The 14,599-nt window shown below is 38.7% G+C and overlaps 1 pseudogene; it reads right to left on the bottom strand.

Moving 5' to 3' along the window:
- Positions 1–11,782: 11,782 nt before the first annotated feature.
- LOC121493629 lies at positions 11,783–13,987 on the bottom strand (annotated as a pseudogene).
- Between the last annotated feature and the right edge of the window lie 612 nt (positions 13,988–14,599).

Raw genomic sequence — 14,599 nt, forward strand, 5'->3', positions numbered from 1 at the left:
TTGGCCCACAATGCCCACATATTTGGTCAGATATTTAAATGTTTCTATAAGGGTAATTTTGAGTGAAATTAACATTTAAAATTGTGGACTTTGAGTGAAGCAAATTGCTTCACTCAACATTGCATCACAACATCGGCTTTTCCATGGGTCTCCAGGCTGCTGCTCCTACCGTATAGATTTTAGACTTGCCAGGATCCATAATTACATGAACCAGTTTCTTAAAATCTTTTCCTACATATACACACACATCCTATTTATTCTGTTCTCTGGAGACCCCTAACTAATATGGTTTCTTAATTTCTCCTTTATTACTTATTTTGAATGAAGTATTTTTATTTTATTATTATCTTTTTCTTTTGTATTTTAATAATATACTTTGGTTATCTTAAGTGATTACCCCAGACCTAGAGACTAAACAGTGAGCGTGTGTCACATGTCTTGAATGCAAAATTTTAAAAATTAATTTTTTTTTTCTTTCTGTGCTTCAATTGGGTTATTTTGACTTGACTTTAAGTTCATCAATCCTGGTGGCTGTGCTCCTAAGACAAAAGAGGACAGAAAACATGGAAATAGAACTGAAACTGTAAACTAGCTTTAGAACAAGGAGATATTGCCATTCCCTAGCAATTAGTATTCAAGGCAGCATAGGAGTATAATTAGCTATTTATATATAGGATGACGAAGCAAGTTTTTACATATGCCACTTTTTATTGCAAAATAGCTATTTTCGCTTTTCTCAAATCCAATTAACGAATCTCTTTTGGGAATTGTTGTGGTAGAAGTATCTTAGTCCTTATGCAATGCCCTGACCATCACAATATTATCCTAGTATTTAAGCAGACACTTCTACTCAAAGTTCTCTTGAAAGGATGGTTTCTGAAATGACATTCCTCATGAGAATATTTGTATGACTGAATAACTATTTTCATTAGAAATCCATTGTCTGTCTGTCTCATTCTATGTATATATGTGTGTGATGTATTTCTTTTATTATTTTAAATGACATTTCAAAGTTATCTGCATTCTTTTAGCCTATTGATACAGGGCACATCTGAAAGAGAAAAGGCGAAGTGAAAAGAAACCATTCTAAATCTGTTGGCAGATGTAAACAGATTCATCCCTGATATGAATATGGAAAGAGAAGAAGATACCATTGCAGCCTGTAGTAGCTGGAAAAGGCAAGAAAATAAATTCTCCTCTAAAACCTCTGGAAGGAATTCATCTCTGTCCACACCTTGATTTTAGTTTGGTAGATTTGTGTAGAACTTCCAACCTACATTACTGTAAGATAACAAATTTATATTGCTTTAAGGCACTGAGTTTGTGGTAATTTGTTACAGCAGTGATAGGAAACCAATACACCAGCCTTCCTCCATTTATCCCTGCAACCATGCATATTTTTAGATTATAAGGACATGTATTTGGATACAATTTCCTGCTGGGAATGTTGACTCAAACCCTCCTGCATGATGTTGCCTGGCTGTTTGATTTATCTTTTTGATAAAAGTAATAATAATAATAATAATGATAATAGATTTCTTTCTTTCTTTCTTTCTTTCTTTCTTTCTTTCTTTCTTTCTTTCTTTCAGAAGAGGTGCACTTGGCTGGTCTCAGTAGAGGAGGTGACTCTTCATCTCAGGGTTGTGAGTTCAAGCCCCACACTGGTCATTAGTTAAAAAATTAAAAATAAAAAAATAAGTTACCATGAACATTTTGTGATGAAGGTAAGAGCAAGTTTTGATTGCTTTTTGAAAAAATGGGATTTTTATTACCCTATGTTACTCCAGGAGATAATTGATAAATGTTGAGTAGTTTATTAGTCCTTCTCTTAACAGATGATCAAAGGAAACAGTTGAGTATATTCAGCTGGAATCCTTTCTACATACATCCTTTGTGATGTATGGAGAGAATATGTGAATAGGGCCTGAAGATCTGTGTTTTATTGAAGAGAAGGTATAGGGGAATAGGGCTTTGAAAGCTGAGAGTTGAGGGGGTGGTTAGAGAATGAACAATTGAAGTTTTTTATTTCTGGTGTGGGACAGTTCCTGCTGATGACCAAACCCTAGGTTGTGTCTAGATCTGTCTGTGAGGTTCAAACAGGATAGAGACAGTCATTGCTGTTAAACTGGTCCTCAAAAATAAAAAAGTTTCCCTGATTTGTAGCATTTGTTGATTTTTGTTGTGTAGATCCTGCCACCATGGCTAATTTCAAGTTACCAACATGTTACTGAGTGAGGACCTAGAAAGATGCAAACAATCACCTCTTAGGAGCTGGAATGAACTGGCTTCAACACATTGCTGAAAATAGGCGAAGGTCACTGAATTAGGCAAACCAGTCACAAAGCCATGTTAGATGGGCCATGTACTGTGGCTATAGAAATCTAGGATTATGTCTTACATTTGGTATAAAAGAGGAGTGTGAACAAGGTTTCCTAAATCTTCACTGAAGAGTTGGAGAGTGGTCAGTTGGTAAGAATTATAAGAAGAGTAGGTTTTAGGGGGTTTGAGGGGTGGGGAGGGATATTGTCAAGGAAGCAGTGGAAATGTTATTTAAATGCCTTTAGTTAACTCTAATAGCTGATTTATATAATCTGTATATAAAGCTCTACATGATCCAATTTATGTGTGGGGTTCCAGTTATAAAGGAATAATTCAGGAATCAAAAGTAGTTGATAGTAATTCCAACCAAGCAACAAGGAAATCCAATATTCATAATTCACAATAACACCTTCCATATTTTTTTTCTCTCTTTATCTCTCACATTGTAAAACTTCTTTCCCTCCTGTTAAAAGAAAAATTTCCACCATTTAATGGTCTAGTAGGCTTTTATTCACCAATTCATGAATTGGGCAGCATTCAATCTAGCAGAAAGGCTGGCCAAGGAACTGTACAAAATGAAATACATAAATACAAGGAAGCAGACACAGAGAAATTCTCAAAGTAGACTGGTTACTGTAAGGTTACTTACTGTCCTCATATGAAGCAAAGGGTCAATCTATACTCTTTGTTTTTAAATTGGAATGTTTAGGCTATTGATATTTTTTTGGGGGGGCTATTGATATTTAAAGTTAATTCTGTTACAGTGGGATCTAAGTCTACCATATTGCTGTTTATTGTCTATTTTCCCCACCTAATTCTTTCTTCCCTATGATGGTTAAATTTTATGGGCCAACTTGATTGGCCCCACAATGCCCACATATTTGGTCAGATATTTAAATGTTTCTATAAGGGTAATTTTGAGTGAAATTAACATTTAAAATTGTGGACTTTGAGTGAAGCAAATTGCTTCACTCAACATTGCATCACAACATCGGCTTTTCCATGGGTCTCCAGGCTGCTGCTCCTACCGTATAGATTTTAGACTTGCCAGGATCCATAATTACATGAACCAGTTTCTTAAAATCTTTTCCTACATATACACACACATCCTATTTATTCTGTTCTCTGGAGACCCCTAACTAATATGGTTTCTTAATTTCTCCTTTATTACTTATTTTGAATTAAGTATTTTTATTTTATTATTATCTTTTTCTTTTGTATTTTAATAATATACTTTGGTTATCTTAAGTGATTACCCCAGACCTAGAGACTAAACAGTGAGCGTGTGTCACATGTCTTGAATGCAAAATTTTAAAAATTAATTTTTTTTTTTCTTTCTGTGCTTCAATTGGGTTATTTTGACTTGACTTTAAGTTCATCAATCCTGGTGGCTGTGCTCCTAAGACAAAAGAGGACAGAAAACATGGAAATAGAACTGAAACTGTAAACTAGCTTTAGAACAAGGAGATATTGCCATTCCCTAGCAATTAGTATTCAAGGCAGCATAGGAGTATAATTAGCTATTTATATATAGGATGACGAAGCAAGTTTTTACATATGCCACTTTTTATTGCAAAATAGCTATTTTCGCTTTTCTCAAATCCAATTAACGAATCTCTTTTGGGAATTGTTGTGGTAGAAGTATCTTAGTCCTTATGCAATGCCCTGACCATCACAATATTATCCTAGTATTTAAGCAGACACTTCTACTCAAAGTTCTCTTGAAAGGATGGTTTCTGAAATGACATTCCTCATGAGAATATTTGTATGACTGAATAACTATTTTCATTAGAAATCCATTGTCTGTCTGTCTCATTCTATGTATATATGTGTGTGATGTATTTCTTTTATTATTTTAAATGACATTTCAAAGTTATCTGCATTCTTTTAGCCTATTGATACAGGGCACATCTGAAAGAGAAAAGGCGAAGTGAAAAGAAACCATTCTAAATCTGTTGGCAGATGTAAACAGATTCATCCCTGATATGAATATGGAAAGAGAAGAAGATACCATTGCAGCCTGTAGTAGCTGGAAAAGGCAAGAAAATAAATTCTCCTCTAAAACCTCTGGAAGGAATTCATCTCTGTCCACACCTTGATTTTAGTTTGGTAGATTTGTGTAGAACTTCCAACCTACATTACTGTAAGATAACAAATTTATATTGCTTTAAGGCACTGAGTTTGTGGTAATTTGTTACAGCAGTGATAGGAAACCAATACACCAGCCTTCCTCCATTTATCCCTGCAACCATGCATATTTTTAGATTATAAGGACATGTATTTGGATACAATTTCCTGCTGGGAATGTTGACTCAAACCCTCCTGCATGATGTTGCCTGGCTGTTTGATTTATCTTTTTGATAAAAGTAATAATAATAATAATAATGATAATAGATTTCTTTCTTTCTTTCTTTCTTTCTTTCTTTCTTTCTTTCTTTCTTTCAGAAGAGGTGCACTTGGCTGGTCTCAGTAGAGGAGGTGACTCTTCATCTCAGGGTTGTGAGTTCAAGCCCCACACTGGTCATTAGTTAAAAAATTAAAAATAAAAAAATAAGTTACCATGAACATTTTGTGATGAAGGTAAGAGCAAGTTTTGATTGCTTTTTGAAAAAATGGGATTTTTATTACCCTATGTTACTCCAGGAGATAATTGATAAATGTTGAGTAGTTTATTAGTCCTTCTCTTAACAGATGATCAAAGGAAACAGTTGAGTATATTCAGCTGGAATCCTTTCTACATACATCCTTTGTGATGTATGGAGAGAATATGTGAATAGGGCCTGAAGATCTGTGTTTTATTGAAGAGAAGGTATAGGGGAATAGGGCTTTGAAAGCTGAGAGTTGAGGGGGTGGTTAGAGAATGAACAATTGAAGTTTTTTATTTCTGGTGTGGGACAGTTCCTGCTGATGACCAAACCCTAGGTTGTGTCTAGATCTGTCTGTGAGGTTCAAACAGGATAGAGACAGTCATTGCTGTTAAACTGGTCCTCAAAAATAAAAAAGTTTCCCTGATTTGTAGCATTTGTTGATTTTTGTTGTGTAGATCCTGCCACCATGGCTAATTTCAAGTTACCAACATGTTACTGAGTGAGGACCTAGAAAGATGCAAACAATCACCTCTTAGGAGCTGGAATGAACTGGCTTCAACACATTGCTGAAAATAGGCGAAGGTCACTGAATTAGGCAAACCAGTCACAAAGCCATGTTAGATGGGCCATGTACTGTGGCTATAGAAATCTAGGATTATGTCTTACATTTGGTATAAAAGAGGAGTGTGAACAAGGTTTCCTAAATCTTCACTGAAGAGTTGGAGAGTGGTCAGTTGGTAAGAATTATAAGAAGAGTAGGTTTTAGGGGGTTTGAGGGGTGGGGAGGGATATTGTCAAGGAAGCAGTGGAAATGTTATTTAAATGCCTTTAGTTAACTCTAATAGCTGATTTATATAATCTGTATATAAAGCTCTACATGATCCAATTTATGTGTGGGGTTCCAGTTATAAAGGAATAATTCAGGAATCAAAAGTAGTTGATAGTAATTCCAATCAAGCAACAAGGAAATCCAATATTCATAATTCACAATAACACCTTTCGGGGGTATAGCTCAGGGGTAGAGCATTTGACTGCACAATAACACCTTCCATATTTTTTTTCTCTCTTTATCTCTCACATTGTAAAACTTCTTTCCCTCCTGTTAAAAGAAAAATTTCCACCATTTAATGGTCTAGTAGGCTTTTATTCACCAATTCATGAATTGGGCAGCATTCAATCTAGCAGAAAGGCTGGCCAAGGAACTGTACAAAATGAAATACATAAATACAAGGAAGCAGACACAGAGAAATTCTCAAAGTAGACTGGTTACTGTAAGGTTACTTACTGTCCTCATATGAAGCAAAGGGATGGTTCAGAGCCAGGTCAGGTAACTTGTGTCAAACAAGGAACTGCTGATTAGTTGCCTAGGCCTTCCTTTTCTGGGAGAACCAAGCATAGAAATTTAGTTAAGGGATACCTGGGTGGCTCAGCCCCGTAAGCGTCTGACTCCTGATCCCAGGACCAATGTGCAGGGCTCAATACAAGGATCAATGTGGGGCCTGAACTCACAACCCTGAGACCAAGACTTGAGCTGAGATTAAGAGTTGGACGCTTAACTGACTAAACCACCCAGGCGCCCTATCACAAACTCATTTATTGAAAAGATCTAAATAAAAAAAAGATTATTTTAAACTTCTAAGAAGAAACTTTTACTGTATTATCTAAGAGTTGACAAAGGAGTAATGAATAGATTCAAAATGAAAGGAAAATCTGGGCAGGCATTCTAGGGGAAAGCCATTTTCTAAATTTATTTATTTATTTGATAGAGCAGAGTAGAGCCAGTGAGAGAGAAAGAACATGAGTTGGGGGGAGGCAAGGGGAGAAGGAGATCCCAGCTGAGCAGAGAGCCTGATGCAAGGCTTCATCCCAGGGCCCTGGGATCATGACCCCAGACAATGGCAGACACCCAATGGACTGAGCCACCCAGGCACCCTGGGGAAAGCCATTTTTGTGAGGACATTTGCTTAGCCTAGACAAAAAGACCTTTGATTGCCCTATGGGATAAAGAAATGAGGACCAACAGAAATGAGAACCCAAACTCTTTAAAAGATGGAGTTTTTAAGGATGCCTGGGTGGCTTAGTGGTTGAGCGTCTGCCTTTGGCTCAGGACTTGATCCTGGGGTCCTGGGATCAAGTCCCGCTTTCAGGTCTCTGCAGGGAGCCTGCTTCTCCCTCTGTGTCTCTGCCTCTCTCACGAATAAAAAAAAAAAAAAAAAGGATGGAGTTTTTGCCAACATATCCTCCCCAAATGCAGCTTATCTAGGGATGCAATGGCAGCCTAGCTTTTAATGGAGTGCTAGGGAATCCAGCAGGGTCTCGCAAGGATAGGAGACAGTGGGAGCAAAAGGGGGTGATAGAAGAGCAGACTTTTTGAGATGTTTGCCTTGAGTAGGGTAGGTTTGATCAACATGCTCTCTTTTGGGAAGATTTCTTTCCTGGTCCTGTAGCTACAGAAAGTAGGCTTTTCTTTGAGCCGTTTGGTCTCTGCCCATTGGTGTTTTTGGATTGGGACTCCTGTGCCCAGGCCTGGATATACTGGCAGCAAACAAAATCCCAGGGAATTCAGTGCTCAAGGTCGCTAGCCAGTTTGTATTTTCTTCAGTTTTCCGTCTTCTTTCAGTGGCTTTATGGGTTTTGTCCAGGTTTGTTTGTTTCATAATTAGCAGGAAGAATAGGGTAGCATGTGCTTATCTCATCTTGTCAGGACTAGAAATGATTCAGTAAGCTTTATATTGACTCCATATTCTATATTCCAATTTTGTCAGTTGTCCCAGTAATGTTTTTTTGTAGCATTATTTTGTTTCTCATATAAGATCCAGTCCAGTATCATGAATTAGATTTAGTTTCCATGTCTAGTTACCATTTATAATAATTTCTCAGCCTTCCGTTTGTCTTTTTTTTTTTTTTTTAAAGATTTCGTTTATTTATTCATGAGAGACACACAGAGAGAGGCAGAGACCTAGGCAGAAGGAGAAGCAGGATCCCCGTGGGGAGCCAACGCAGGACTCGAGCCCAGGACCCAGGGACATGACCTGAGGCAAAGGCAGACACTCAACTGCTGAGCCACCCAGGCGTCCCTCATTTATCTTTAAAGATACTAAAACTTCTGGGGGCATCTAGGTGGCTCAGTTGGTCAAGCATCTGACTTTGGCTCAGTCATGATCTTGGGGTCCTGAGATTGAGCCTGGTGTCAGGCTCCACGCTCAGCGAGGAGTTTGCTTCTGCCTTTTCCTCTGTCCCTCCCCCTGCTTGTGCTCTCTTGCTCTCTCAAACAAATAAAATCCTTGAAATAAATATAAAGATACTAAACTTCTGAAAAATAAAGGCCAGTTGTTCAGAATGTCTCTGATTTAGGTTTATTTGATATTGTTTCCTCATGATTAGATTCAGGTTATAAATGTTTTGAGTGGAATACAACAGGAATGATGTTTTGTCCTTCTCAGGTTATCCTATTCAGAGGCACATGATATCTGTTTGCCCTATTGATTGATTGATTGATTGTAGGCTCCACACCCATGATGGGGCTTGAACTCAAAACCTCAAGACCAAGAGTCACATGCTCTTCCAACTGAGCAAGTGAACCAGCCAGGTGCCCATTTGCCCCTTATTTTGATCACTTGCTTAAGGTGTTCTTATTTCCTCCAGTGTATAGTTATTGTTTTTCCTTTTGCAGCTAATGAGTATACTGTGGGGATGCCTGGCTGGCTCATTCAGAAGAGCATGTGACTCTTGATCTTGGGGTCATGAGTTTGAGCTCCATTTTGTGGATAGAAATTACTTAAAATAAATAAACATTTTTAAAAAGTATATTATGAAGAGAACCTTTGATGCTGAGTAAATATTCTGTTTTGTATCAAACTTGGCCCCTACCTCATGCATCCATAGATGATTCTTGCCTGAATCAAATTTTATTACGATGGTTGTAAAAAGGGGATTTCCTAACTCCAACATTACTTCTATATACTGGCCATCTACCACAAGGAAGAGTTTTCCCTTTTTGAAATAAACTTCAGAAATTATCTTTTGACTTCCACCTATGGCAGAAGATCTAGGTTAACTCACATTAGTCTTTCATCTACTTTCCTCCATCTTCCTAATAAAGTTATATTATGCTTAGTTATATTATTCGTTATATTATATTATTAATTTATAGTTATATTCCTATTATATAAAATATTAATACATTATATTATTAGCATATTAGTTATGTTATTCTTATTATTGTGACTTAAATTAATATACTGATACTTTTCTTTTTCTCTCAACCATCTATGATATCTCTTGATTCTTGGGTTAGCAAAATGAGAGTCTTGTTGTCCTTGATTTGTCCTTTGGTTCTGAACCTTCCCCTATTTTATTTCCTGACTTCTGTCATGTACACTTTCACATTACTGAGGCTGTTATTTACATGCTGTTTTATAACTACTGCTAATTTACTATGAGCTTATCCAGTTTCCAATCAACTTTCCACTTCATGGCTCTCATTCATTGATGATCCTTACCTGAATTAATTATTTCACTAGAAGAGGCAAAATACTGATATTTAAAATTATAGTTGTCTTTTTTTTCTTTTTTTTTTTTTTGCATTTCCTAGCTGCTAGAATCTGTTTTTCTAACCATTCCTATTGTTGTAAAGCACAGCTTCAGTGTTTTCACTCAGGCTTCTCATGGCTCCCCCATTGACTCACAAATTAAGTTCTAATGCTTCAGTGGTATATCCAGGCCTTTCTTATTATGTTTCCTATTCGCATTTACTTCCCTTGTTCTTCTAGATACTCTATGATCCTGGAAAGAGTGTGTTTCTCAAATTTCCCCCTTACTCCTGCTTTTCCATCTTTGTTCTTGCCCTTCCTTCTATCTAGATTGTTCTCAGTTCTGTGAAAATTTTATCCAAAGTCCTTATGGTGGCCTCAGAGTGGCCTACAAACAAGATCTTACACACTAGAGTTCCTATTGCCTGGGACCTCATCTCCAACTACTTTCTCTCATTCTAGTCATGCTATTCTTCAAAGGCACCATTCACACTTCCATTTGCTGTTCCCCCTTCCTATGGCACTTCCTCCAGATAACTGCAAGGTTACTGTCATCAGCTCTTTCAAGTATTTGCTCAAATGACACTTTCTTGGTGAGGCCTTTTGATCACTCTCTTTGAAATTACAGCACCTCCCTCACTCTTCCCTTCCCTTTGTCTCTTCCATTGTCTCCCTTCCCTGTTTTATTTGTCAAATGTATATTATGTGATGTATTGATTTCACTTATTTTCTATCCCATCCTTACCCATGTGCTAATTAGAAATTCCATAAGGACAGAGATTTTATCTATTTTGTTCACTGCTGAATCCTTACGGCTAGAATGATGTTTGAGATTTAGCAGATGTTCAATAAATATGTTAAAAAAAACTGAAATAAATTTGTGGAATGAATGAGTGAATGGTCAAACCTGCACTGTGGTGATTTATTGGTTGTTGAATGGATGAATCCTCTTTTCAAGAGCCATCTTAAATATATACATTTTCACTTTTTGGAAATTTTGGGGGCACAAAGTTTTATGTCTTCCTTTCCAACCTGTATTCATTTTGTTGTCTTGCCTTGCCTTCTTGCACTGGCTTAATCTTTCAGCACTGTGTTGAATAAGAATGATAACCACAGACATCCTTTTCCCAATTTAGAGGGAAAGCATTCAGTGTTTAATTAACTACTAAATATAACGTTAGATGTAGATATTTGATTTTTTAAATCAAATTGAAGAAATTCCCTTGTATTCCTACTTTTCTAAATTTTCACATGAATGGATGTTGAATTTTGTCAAGAGTATTTTCTGTGTCTATTGATATGATCATGTGACTTCTTTTCTAGCCTGTTTTGTTGTTGTTGTTTGTTTTTTGTTTTTGGTGTAGAATATTTATTTATTTATTTATTTATTCCACGAAACACTCAAAGTTGGGATGCCTGGGTGGCTCAGTGGTTAAGCATCTGCCTTCAGCTTGGGGTGTGATCCTGGAGTCCCAGGATCGAGTCCCACTCGGGCTCCCTGCATGGAGCCTGCTTCTCTCTCTGCCTATGTCTATGCCTCTTTCTCTATCTCTGTGTCTCTCATGAATAAATAAATAAAATCTTATTTTTTTTTAATTTTTATTTATTTATGATAGTCACAGAGAGAGAGAGAGGCAGAGACACAGGCAGAGGGAGAAGCAGGCTCCATGCACCGGGAGCCTGATGTGGATTCGATCCCGGGTCTCCAGGATCGCGCCCTGGGCCAAAGGCAGGCACCAAACCGCTGTGCCACCCAGGGATCCCTAAATAAAATCTTAAAAAAAAAAAAAAAAACACTCAAAGTTTAGGTCAGTGGGAAATAATTTTAATCAAAGAATTGTACATTTTCTTCCCACATATCTTGCTTTGTATTAGGAAATGACATTGTGATCCATTTTAATAAAATATTACAAAATATTTACAAAAAAATATTAAAATAACTCAAACACAAAAAGCAAGGTGGGGTAAAATAAACTATTTTTTCAGAAATCTCTACTCCAGTGCCCACTGCACACAAGAAGAGAATCAAAACAACTAAGTAACAAAGATCCCCTCGATCACAAGTTTCTAAAGAATTGGAGAAGGGGAACAAATGGGATGAAAACGGTGGTATGAAAGGGAATGGATGTTAGCAGCACTGCTTCAATAACCGATCTATTCTGAATGAAACAATCCTCTCCTACATGCAAATAAATTCTGAACAAGGCTAAACTTTAGGATATTCCTTGAACTGAAATTGAAAAATACCCTGACAGTGAAAGTTGCTCTTTCACTAAGTTTAGTAAGAGCCTCTTTCCCCACGAACCTCTGGTGTGAAGAGAAACGCTCTGGCATTAAGAGCTGTCACAGTAGCCCTTCCATCTCTTTCATGAAAGCTTCATAAACGTCATCCTTGGTCTGAACGGAGACAGGAACAGACAGACCAGATTTGGGAGCTGCTTTGGCAAGAGGCACAGCAGAATCATCCTCTGACTTTCTTTGGGGAGCAGCAGTAGCCCCTTTATTCTCCCAACATACCCTTAATGCTGTGGGCACGAATCCAGTAAGCCCTGCCTTGGGATTAGTGTTCTGTGGCTTGGCACTGATGGTTGCTGTGATTTTCTTCTCAATGGTGGCTGTGTTTGTATCATCCACCTTGAGGCCTGAATCAAGTTGGGTAGAGCACTTAAAACCCCTGGGTTGAGCTGGTGGGAAAAGCCCAGGTGGGGCAGGTCCAAGTGGAGGCACCAAAGGTGGGTGCATCAGGCCAGGAGGTGGAGGGATGCCTGGAGGTGCAGCGGGAGGTAGCCTTGGTGGGAGTTCCTGAGGGGGAGGGCCAGGAGGCAGACCTGGAGGTGGACCTGGGGGAGGGCCAGTGGGTCGGCCTGGTGGTGGGCCTGGAGGCAAAAGTCGGGGTAAAGGCCTTTGGAGTCCTGGCATTCCAGGGGGCCCTCAGGAATGGAGGAGCTCCTGGAGGTGGTCCAGGAGGAAGGCCAGTAGATGGTCCACGTGGTCATAAAGGTGGAGCAGGTGGTGGTCCAAGAGGAGGTGGTCCTGGCATGTGAGGTGCTTATATCTGAGAAGGAGGAACAGACCTGGGGGAGCTTGTTGCTGTGAAGAAGCAATAGATATGCCATCAGAAAGAGATTCCTCTTTATGCTGTTTCTGTGATTGCTCTTCTGCTTCAGAATCATCAGAATCATCTTCGTCATCATCCTCTGAAAATTCTTCTACTTCTCATCACCTCTTCAGGGATATCCTGATCTGCCATTTGAAGCATTATGGCTTGAAGCTCCTTCATGTTCTTCTTTTTCTTCCTTGATTTTCTAGGCATATCTGCAAATCTTACACTCAGACCTGACTGACTTCTTTTCTTCATTGTTGTCTCTCTCGTTATCATCACAATGCACAAATTCATCCCCTTCACTTTCTCCATCTGACCTGTCAGTGTCTCTGTCATCAGTACTGTCATCATGCTTATCTTGATCCATGTCCTCAGGATAACCATCATCTTCACTGGTGGTGGAAACATCATCATCATGACCCCGTTGAGCAAGTTCTGGGCTATATAACATGTCTTTATCCCACCTGGGAGGGGGAAGATCTAGGGCAAAGCCCACTTTACGGCCATACATTTGCAAGACTTGAGGAGGTGGTGGACCAGGGCGAGGACCAGGAGATTTTCTACCAGGGGGCAAACGTGGCACACCATGTCCAAGAAGAGGAAGTATATAAACTGCCTGGGTTGGAGGTCCATAGGCTGAGGTCTTTTTAAGGATGGAGGGTGGCTGGGCACCAGGAAGTGGAATGTCCTGGATCAAGATGTTGGAAAGAGCATGTGGCATATCTGGCAAGGGAATACTCTCCACTTCCACATGGTGAGCATTCTTGACAGCATCAAAATATTGGCTAAGTTGAACCCTCTTCTGTTCGTATTCCATTTCTCAATTCTTTGTAAATATCCAGATTCTCTTTTTCATAGAGTCGTAGAATACGTTCAAAGGTTTCACGCAGCTTTTTACCCTTGTCTTTCAGCATCCTCTCACTTAACTGTGGTTGCTGCACTGAGTTAAACTCCATTTCAAAAAACAAAACAAAAACGAAACAAAACAAAACAACCAGACTCCATTTCAGGGCAACCTGGGTGGCTCAGCAGTTTAGCTCTGCCTTTGGCCCAGGGCGTTATCCTGGAGACCTATCCCAGGACAGGCTCCCTGCGTGGAGCCTGCTGCTCCCTCTGCCTGTGTCTCTGCCTCTCTCTCTCTGTCTTTTATGAGTAAATAAATAAAATCTTAAAAAATAATAAAATAAAATAAAATAAAATAAAATAAAATAAAATAAAATAAAATAAAATAAAATAAAATAAAATAAAAAAGTAAACTCCATTTCATACAAATTCTCCATGTCCCAGATAGTCTGTTTGGGATCCTTCATCTTCAAAACTGCAGCTCATACCATCATGCGCTGTTTTTTGTTCTTTAATTCTCTCTTCCGGGCTTCTTTTTGGGCTTGCTCTGTGGGATTAATAAATTTTCCACTCTTGGTGGATGATGTAGATCTCCGTCCCATGTTGACAACTCATATGGTTTACCTGGCTCATTAAAAAAACAAAAAATCATTTCTGCTGGGTTCCTGGGACTGCGAGAAGCGAGAGGGAACGATTCTTGGCCTCTTCTACATCGCAGAGGCCTTCACCTCTGCCTGCCGGTCTGCCTTGCAGCCACTGCCATCTTGAAACCTCGCGCCCCTCCCTCTAGCCTGTTCATATGGTAGGTAACACTGATTTTTCAACCTTGCAGTCCACTTAGTCATGTATACAATTCTTTTATATATTGCTAAGTTTGATTTGCTAATATTTTGTCAAGGCTTTTTTTTAAAAAAAAGATTTTATTTATTTATTTGACAGAGAGAGAGCACACAAGCAGGGGGAACAGCAGAGGGAGAGGGAGAAGCAGGCTCTCCACTGAGCAGGGAGCCTGATGTGGGGCTATATCTCAGAATTTGGGATCATGAGTTGAGCCACAGACAGACACTAACCAACTGAGCCACCCAGATGCCCCTGTCTAGGCTTTTTGCATATATTCATGAGGTAGGTATACTGGTTGTAGTTTGGTTTGGTTTGGCTTTTTGTATTGTCTTTGTCTGTTTTTGGTATCCGGGTAATACTAGCTTCATAAAATG

Source organism: Vulpes lagopus, chromosome 6, assembly GCF_018345385.1.
Source record: "Vulpes lagopus strain Blue_001 chromosome 6, ASM1834538v1, whole genome shotgun sequence".
Classification (NCBI taxonomy): domain Eukaryota; kingdom Metazoa; phylum Chordata; class Mammalia; order Carnivora; family Canidae; genus Vulpes; species Vulpes lagopus.